Here is a 9793-nt window from a genome sequence, read left to right as displayed (position 1 = left end):
CCTCCAATATGCTCCTGTCTGGAGCCCTTCCAGGCTGGTACCTAAGGCCTGACAGTGTGCAAGCAGCTGCACCAGAGGCCAGCACCACTCCAAGGTGACTCCTGTCCTGGGGGGAGTGTAAGATACCCCAAACATGCAAGTCGGAATGTGGTTGCGGCAGTGGGCTGGAGGCAGACAACTGGTCTGGCTATAGGCCCCGCCCAACGATGAAAGCCTCTCAAGGGACAGCGCAGGGAAAACACCCTGCAGTTTGGTGCTACTGCATCTCTGGCAAGCCCAAGGAAGCCCCCGACTGGCCTATTAACACCACAGGGACCAAACACTGTGCACAATAGGCAAAGAGGGCCACTGCAGACAACTGGACTGAAGGAAAAATCAGCTCAGCAAAATCAGCAGGGCACATGCAACACACATAGAAGATATGCCTCAAATGCCAGGTGTTGGTGAACAGGGGACACTGTACTGTAGGGCACTATAAGACCTCTTCTTCATAAGGCCACTACTTTCAAGAGCAGGAGACATAGCTGACTTTCCTAACATGTAGAAGCAAACACAGAGAGTTAGACAAAGTGAGACAGAGGAATACGTACCAATTGAAAGAACAGGACGTAATCACAGCAAGAGAGCTAAACAAATGGAGATGTGTGATATGCCTGATATAGAATTTAAAGTGACAGTCATAAAGATACTCACTGGAGTCAAGAAGAGAGTGGATGACATCAGGGAGACCTTTACAAAAGAGATAAAAAAAAGGACCCATCAGAGGTGAAGAACACAATAAATAAAATTAGTATATGTGCTGCCGAAGCGAGCACATAATAAATAAAATTAAAAATACACTAGATGTGGGGCACCTAGGTGGTCAGTCGGTTAAGTGGCTGACTCTTGGTTTTGGCTCACGTCACGATCTCACAGTTCGTGAGTTTGAGCCCCACGTTGGGTTCTGTGCTGACAGTGCAGAGCCTGCTTGGGATTCTTTCTCTCACCCTCTCCCTCTGCCCTTCTCCTGCTCTCTTTTTCAAAATAAATAAATTAAATAAAAAAATACACTAGATGGAATAAATAGCAGGCTAGAGGAAGTAGGAGAGTGAATCTTACCTGGAAGATAGTAATAGAAAATAAGCTGAGCAGATGAGAGAAACAAACAAACAAACAAACAAAAATTGCATAATGAGACTAGACCTAGGGAACTCAGTGACACTATCAAGCATTATAGGGATCCCAGAAGGAGAAAGAAGGAGAAGGGGCAGAGAAGTTATTTGAAGAAATAATAGCTGAAAACTTCCCAAATATGGGGAAGGAAATAGAAATCAAGATCCAGGAGGCACAGAACTCCCCCAACAAAATCAATCCAAGGAGGCCCACACCAAGACATATAATAATTAAGATGACAAATTCTAATAAAATTTGTAGTGATAAAGAGAGAATTTGAAAAGCAGAAACAGAAGAGAAAGCGATTCCATACAAGGGAAACCCCATAAGGCTGTCAGCTGTCTTTTTAGCAGAAACTTTGCAGGCCAGAAGGATGTAGCATGATATATTCAAAGTGCTGAAAGGAAAAAAATCTGCAGCCAAGAATACTCTATCCTGCAAGGCTATCATTCCAAACAGAAGGTGAGATAAAGAGTTTCCCAGACACACAAAAGTTAAAGGAATTCACGACCAGTAAACCAGCCCTATAAGGAATATTAAAGGGGACTCTGAATGGAGAGGAAAGACCACAAGTAAGAGTGAGAAAAGTAGGAAGCACAAAAGCCTTGAAAATAAGTATATCTTTAAATACTCAGTGAAGGGGGACACACACACACACACACACACACACACAAAGATGTGAAGTATGACACCATATACCTAAAACATGGGGGTAGAGGAGTAAAGACTGTGTTCAAACTTAAATGACCACCAACTTAATATGGACTGCTATATGAAGAAATGTTATACACAAACTGAATGGTAACCAAAAATGAAACACCAGCAATAGATATGCCAAAAATATAGAAAGAAATCTAAGTATATTACTAAAGAAAGCCAAATAGTCACAAGAGAACAAGGAAAGAAAGGACAGAGCAGAACTACAAAACGACCCTGAAATAATTACCAGGTTGGCAATAAAATCATACCCATCAATAATTATTTTGAATGTAAGTGGACTAAAGGCTCCAATCAAAAGACATAGGGATAGGTGACAGAATGGATAAAAAAGCGAGACTCATCTATATGCTGCCTACAAGAGACTCATTTCAGACCTTAAAGACACGTACAGGTTGAAAACAAAGGAAATGGAAAAGAAATCCAGGGCCGAAATACTTCTATCAAACAACATAGACTTTAAAACAAACACTGTATCATTAGGCAAAGAAGGACACTATGTCATCATAAAGGGAACAATCTAACAAAAAGATATAACAATTGTAAATGTTAATATTGTAAATATTGATACACCCACGTGGGAGCACCCAAGTGCATAAAGCAGTTAATAACAAACCTGAATGGAATAATCAATAGTCATACCATAATAGTAGGGTACTTTAACACCCTAGACACTTCAATGGATAGATCATTCAAACCAAAAAAAAAATGACAAAACCGTCTCTTTGAACAACACATTGGACCAGATGGATTTAACAGATATCTTCAGGACATTCTACCCTAAAGAAGCAGAATACATACGCTTTTTGTGTGCACATAGAACATTCTCCAGAGTAGATTTCATATTAGACCACAAAACAAGTCTGAACAAATTAAAAAAAAAGTTGAAATCATACCATGCATCTTATCTGAACATAATGCTATGAAACTATAAATCAACCACAAGAAAAATTCTGGAAAGAGCACAAAAATGTGGAAGGTAAATAACATGCTACTAATAATGAATGGGTCAGCCAGGAAATCAAAGAAGAAATCAAAAAGCACATGAAGATAAGCGAAAGTGAAAACACAATGGCCCCAAATCACTGGGGTGCAACAAAAGCTGTTCAAAGGGCAAAGATTATAGTAATACAGGCATACCTCAAGAAGCAGGAATAATCTCAAATAAACAACCTAACTAATGTTACACCTTCAAGGATCTAGAAACAGAACAACAAACAAAACCCCAAACCAATGGAAGGAAGAAAATAATAGAGATTAGAGCAGAAATAAATGAAATAGAACCTAAAAACAAAACAAAACCAAAAAACAAAACAAACAAAAAAGAAAAGAAAAAAAACTTATAGTAGAACAGATCAAGGAAACCAGAAGCTGGTTTTTTGAAAAGATCAACGACATTGATAAACCTTTAGCCAGACTCATCAGGACAACAACAACAACAACAAAAAGCGAGAGAGAGAGGACTCAAACAAAATCAGAAACAAGAGGAGAAATAACAACTGAAATACACAATGGATTATAAAAATATTATGAAAAATTATTTGTCAGCAAATTGGACAACCTAGAAAGAATGGCTAAATTCCTGGAAACGTATCATCTCCCAAATCTAAACCAGGAAGAAATAAGAAATTTGAACAGAGGAATTACCAGCAATGAAATTGAACTAGTAATCAAAAACTTCCAGCGACCAAAAGTCCAGGAGCAAATAGCTTCATAGGCAAATTCTACTAAACATTTAAAAAAGAGTTAATATATATTTTCCTCAAACTATTCCAAAAAATAGAAGAAAAGGAAATCCCCCAAATTCATTCTATGAGGCCAGTAGTACCCTGATACCAAAACCAGATAAAGACACTTCAAATAAAAGGGAACTATATATAGGTCAATACCTCTGCTGAACATAGATACAAAAATCCTGAACAAAATATTGGCAATCCAAGTCCAATAATACATTAAAAAAATCATTCACCACAATCAAGTGGGATTTATTCTGGGGAAGCAAGAGTAGTTCAGTATTCACAAATCAATCAATGTGATACATCACATCAATAAGAGAAAGTATAAAAACCATATGATCATTTCAATCAGTGTAGAAAATAAAGTGACAAAGTGTAACATCCATTCATGACTAAAACCCTCAACAAAGAAATTTAGAAGGCATATACCTCAACAGAGTAAAGGTCGCATGTAAAAAACCCACGGCTAACATCATACTCAATGAAGAAAAACAGAGCTTTTCTCTTAAGATCAGGATATCCACTCTTAACCACTTTTATTCAGCAGAGTACTGGAGGTCCTAGCCATAGCAGTCAGATAAGAGAAAGGAACAAAAGACATACGGATTGGTAAGGAAGAAGTAAAAGTAGAAGTACTTGTTCATGACATCACACTCGATAGAGAAAACCCTAAGGACTCCACTAAAAATCTACTAGAATTGATAAAAATGAATTCAGTAAAGTCACAGGATACAAAATCAATGTAGAAAGTCTGTTGCCTTTCTATACACTAATAACAAAGCAGCAGAAAGAGAAAACAATTAAGAAAACTATCCCATTTACAATTGCACAATAATAACATACCTAGGAATAAACTTAACCAAGGAAATGAAAGACTTATACTCTGAAAACCATAAGACAATGAGGAAAGAAATTGAAATGACAGAAACAAATGGAAAGATATTCTATGCTCATGGATTGGAAGAACAAGTATTGTTAAAATGTCCATATACTCAAAGCAATCTACAGATTGATGTAATACCTATCAAAATACCAACAGCATTTTTCATAGGACTAAACAAAACAATCCTAAAATTCTTATGGAACCACAAAAGATCTCAGAGAGCCAAAGCAATCTTGAAAAAGAAAAAAATAAAGCTATAGTTATTAAAATTCCAGATTTCAAGTTATACTACAAACTTGTGGTAATCAAAACGATATGGTACAGAAACAAAAACAGAAACATAGATCAACAGAACAGGATACAAAGCCCAGAAACAAACCCATGACTATATGCTCAGTTAATCCTACACAAAGGTAGTAGGAATATGCAGTGAGGAAAAAGACAGTCTTTTCAACAAATGGTATTGGGAAAAATGGACAGCTACATGCAAAAGAATGAATTGGGCCACTTTCTTACATCATACACAAAATGAACTCGAAATGGATTAGAGGCCTAAATGTGAGACCTGAAACCCTAAACATCATAGAAGAGAACATAGGTGGTGGGTAACTTCTTTGACAAGCCATATCAATATTGTTTTCTAGATAAGTCTTCCGAAGCAAGGAAAACAAAGTTTCAAAAAATAAACCATTGGGACTGCATCAAAATAAAAAAGCTTCTGCACAGTGAAAGAAACAATCAATGAAACTAAAAGACAACTTACTGTTTAGAAGATATTTGTAAATGGGTTATCTGATAAAGGGTTAGTATATAAAATAAATAAAGAACTTCTACATTCAACACCCCCAAACCAAATAGTCCATTAAAAAATGGGCAGAAGACATGAACAGATGGTCAAGAGACACAGGAAAAGATGCTCAACATCACTCATCATCAAATCAAAACCACAATGAGATATCATTTCGTACATGTCAGAATAGCTAAAAACACAGGAAACAACAAGTGTTGGTGAGGATGTGGAGAAAAAGGAACCCTTGTGCATGCACTCTTGGTGGAAATACATACTAGTACAGTCACTATGGAAAACAGTATGGAGATTCCTCAAAAAGTTAAAAATAGAACTACCCTATGATCCAGGGATCACATTACTGAGTATTTGCCCAAATAATAGATAAATACTATTTCAAAGGGATACATGCACCCTCATGTTTATAACGGCATGTAATAGCCAAATTATGAAAGCAGCCCAAGTGTCTATTGATAGATGAATGAATAAACAAGTGGTTATATACACAATGGAATCTTATTCCATCATAAAAAGAATGAAGTTTTGCATTTGCAACAACATGGATGGAGCTAGAAAGTATAATGCTAAATGAAATAAGTCTGTGAGAGAAAGAGAAATACCATATGATGTCACTCATATGTGGAATTTAGGAATCAAAACAAATGAACGAAGGCAAAAATAGACAAGAGAGACAAACCAAAAAACAGACTCTTAACTATAGAGAACAGATGGTTACCAGAGGGGTGGTTGGTGAGTGAATTAGGTGAAGGAGATTAAGCATACACTCATCTTGATGAGCAGTGAGTAATATTTAGAACTCGTGAATCACTGTATTGTACTCCTGAAACTAATATAACACTGTATGTTAAGTATATTGGACTTAAAAAAAAAAGTCAGTCTGTTATTCATTTACCTTTATCTGTATAATAATAATGATAATCAGGGGCACCTGGGTGGCTCAGTTGGTTGAGCATCTGACTTCAGCTCGGGTCATGATCTCATGGTTTGTGAGTTCAAGCCCTGCATCCGGCTCTGTGCTGACAGCTTGGAGCCTGGAGCCTGCTTCAGATTCTGTGTCTCCTCTCTCTGCCCCTCCCCCACTTACTCTCTGTCTCGCTCTCTCAAAAATGAATAAGCATTAAAAAAAAAAAATAATGATCATACTCACCTGAAATGGTGTTTGTAGAAATTGAATGAAACAATGTATCTAACGAAGGTTACATCGTCAGTGGCTAGTGATAAATGCTGACGAATGTTAGTTATTATCAATAGAGACTTTAGCACAAAACAGTACTTGATGAACATGTTACATTTTCTGTCACTCCCCCCCCCCTTTTTTTTTTCATCTTTGAGCCTTTGGTGGTTTGGTTTCCCTTGAAAGTTCTAATAGCAGTACGTTAGTTACATGGGACTAAATATATACCCAACAGCCTTAAATATTGTAACTCCACCCAATTAAAGTTTATGTCTCACTCACAAAAAGTCCAAAATGAGTTTTTTGATGGGGCAGCTCTGTTCCAAGCTGTGACTCCCGTCCTCCACTGCATCCTCTGCCTTGAGCACAAAGACAAGAAAAGAGCAAGCAGACCATCTCAGGAGGGTTTGAAAATAATTACAAACACAATGCCTTTTTTTTTTTTTTTTTTTTTGGTGCACCTCACAGGTCCTTTTATTCATGCCACAAAGGCAGTACGTCTACAAGTGAACAGCAATGCTCCATGCTCTCCTCTAACAGAGCTTACCTGACATCTACAGCCAGACTGATGCCCCATCTGATGTGTACTCCAAGTAAAGCTGGTTAATGATGACCCTGAGCAGGTCCAGGACTCAAAGCTTTCAAAGCTTGACTTCTTTCATCAGCGCTCCTGACTTTATGAACGATGATGCCCATCAACCCCACTCCTACCTAAATCTCCTGGTAAACTTGGGTGTGATGGGGCTTCAAGGGGGACCCAGACATTTTCAACAAGGCTTTGAAGCATCTCGGCATAGGAGGCCTGCTTCAGGCCTCCCCAACCTGTACAGCCAAGGACTCGGAACGGTCACCGGGTGCCATGTTGCCTAGTGTGTATATCGTTGACTCTGGATAAAGGCTCAGGAACCCTATGTACTTTCTGGTTATATTTAGGTAATTGAAAGTCCAGTAGTCAAAATGTCCAGTCTTTTGTAATTAGCAAAGTTGTGAACATGATTTGAAGTTAATTAGTTTTCCCATCGAGAACTGGAGACTGTGACAGGTGGTTTACAGTGGGAAGGGTGAATATAGTCATTAAAGCTTCCTATTTCTCATCTCCCCTCCTCCTCACCATTCTGTAAACATTTTAGAAGAAAATAAAGTTTTATCATGTTCAGTATGTGGCTTGATGAATTTTCACAAAGTAAAACACATTGTAAAAACTCATGTAATGTAGATTCTTCGGGTTTTGTCTGTTATGAAATGTCTAATTTCTTTTTTTCTCTCCTTTCTCTCTCAATATTTTCGATATTTCCCTCCACTCTTTTCTTGCTTGCGTGGTTTCTGAGAAGTTGGATGCAGTTTTGTCTTTGTTTCGCTATAGGTAATGTGTTTTCACTCTCTTGCTTCCTTCAGGATATATATTTTTTAATCTTTGATTTTCTGTAGTTTGAAGATGTTCCTAGGTATAGATTTTTTAAAATAATTTTTACAGGTTATTTAAATTTTAAATCCAAGTTAGTTAACATGTAGCGTAGTATTGTTTTCAGGAGTAGAATTTAGTGATTCATCACTTAACATATAACACCCAGTGCTCATCCCGACAAGTGACAAGTGCCCTCGTTAATGCCCATCACCCATTTAGCCCATCCCCCCACTCCTCTCCCCTCCAGCAACCCTCAGTCTGGTCTCTGTGTTTAAGAATCACTTATGGTTTGCCTCCCTCTCTCTTTGTATCTCATTTTTCTAGGTGGAGGTTTTTTGACATATATCCTTCATGGTGAACTCTGAATTTCCTGGAGCTGTGGTCTGGTGTCTGATGTTAATTGGGGGGAAATTCTGTCATTAGTATTTTAAATATTTCTTCCGTTCCTTTCTTTCTTCTCCTTTTGGCATTCTCGTTCTGTGAACATTACACCTTTTGTAGTTGTCCACAGTCCCTGGAATTCTGTTCTGTATTTTTCATCTTTGTTCTCTTTGCTTTTGAGTTTTTGATCTTTCTATTGCTATATCCTCTAGCTCACTGATTCTTTCCTCAGCCATGTCCAGTCTATATCAACTTATGAAAGTTGGTCTTCATTTCTCTTACAGTGTTTCTTTTGTTTTCTTTGCTCTTTTTTACCTCTAGTATTTCTTTTTGAGTCTTTCTCAGGATTTTTTTTTTAATTTTTTTTCAACGTTTTTTATTTATTTTTGGGACAGAGAGAGACAGAGCATGAACGGGGGAGGGGCAGAGAGAGAGGGAGACACAGAATCGGAAACAGGCTCCAGGCTCCGAGCCATCAGCCCAGAGCCCGACGCGGGGCTCGAACTCACGGACCGCGAGATCGTGACCTGGCTGAAGTGGGACACTTAACCGACTGCGCCACCCAGGCGCCCCTTTCTCAGGATTTTTATCTCTTAGCTTTCATTGAACATCTGTTCTTTCATGCCATGTACTTTATCCATTAAAGCCCTCAGCATATTAATCATAGTTGTTTCAAATATCTAATCTGATGGTTCCAATTTCCCTGCCATAATGGTGCATATCTGGTGTAGCAAGCATCCTGATGCTTGCTCTGCCTCTTCAAACTATATTTTTACCTCTTGGTATGCCTTCGTAACTTTTTCTTCATAATCAGACATGATGTACTGAGTCAAAGCAACTCCAGTGGATAGGCCTTTTAGCGACGTGGGGGGGGGGGTGAGGTGTGGGGAAGGGGAAGCAGTCTATATAAGTATTATTTTTTAATGTTTTACTTATTTTTTGAGAGAGAAAGAGAGCGAGTGAGCACAAGCCGGGAGGTGCAGAGAGAAAGAGAGAGAGGGGGACAGAGGATCAGAAATGGTCTCTGGGCTGACAGCAGTGAGCCCAACGTGGGGCTTGAACTCACGAACCATGAGATCATGGCCTGAGCTGAAGTCTGACGCTCAACCAGCTGAGCCACCCAGGCGCCCAGGAAGCACTCTCTAGTCCTGTGATTAGGTCTCAGTCTCTCAGGGATGCTGTGTGTCTGGACTGTGAACTTTCTCACAAGTGTTTCTCAGGTGTTTTCTCCATTTAGGCGGGACAGGATAGCACCAATAGACTGGTGTTGGGTGTTTACCTTTCCCCAGGCAAACTAGGCTCTGATAAGACCCCAGCAGGTTAGTTTCAGGTTAACTATTTTTCCCTGAGGACGGGCCTTGTTATGAAGAACAGAGCGCTCTGGCTTATTTGACAAATGGTTCCTTATTCTCCCTCCCTGCAGAAAGCCTGTGGGGATTTTCTTTCCTTTCCTTTCCTTTTCTTTTCTTTCTTTCTTTCTTTCTTTCTTTCTTTCTTTCTTTCTTTCTTTCTTTCTTTCTTTCTTTCTTTCTTTCTT

The 9793-nt window shown here is 38.6% G+C and overlaps 1 protein-coding gene and 1 pseudogene across 10 annotated transcripts in view; one reads left to right on the top strand and one right to left on the bottom strand.

Annotated features, from left to right (window-relative positions):
• Positions 1–9793, top strand: part of RBMS3 (RNA binding motif single stranded interacting protein 3) — a 1359438-nt gene that overhangs the window by 213979 nt on the left and 1135666 nt on the right. The window lies entirely within an intron of this gene.
• LOC121034237 (ATP synthase subunit ATP5MPL, mitochondrial-like) lies at positions 7017–7257 on the bottom strand (annotated as a pseudogene).

The sequence above is a fragment of the Herpailurus yagouaroundi genome, unplaced genomic scaffold, assembly GCF_014898765.1.
Source record: "Herpailurus yagouaroundi ecotype Mexico unplaced genomic scaffold, PumYag 159, whole genome shotgun sequence".
In the NCBI taxonomy this organism is placed as follows: Eukaryota; Metazoa; Chordata; class Mammalia; order Carnivora; family Felidae; genus Herpailurus; species Herpailurus yagouaroundi.
This window is presented reverse-complemented; position numbering and strand designations above follow the sequence as displayed.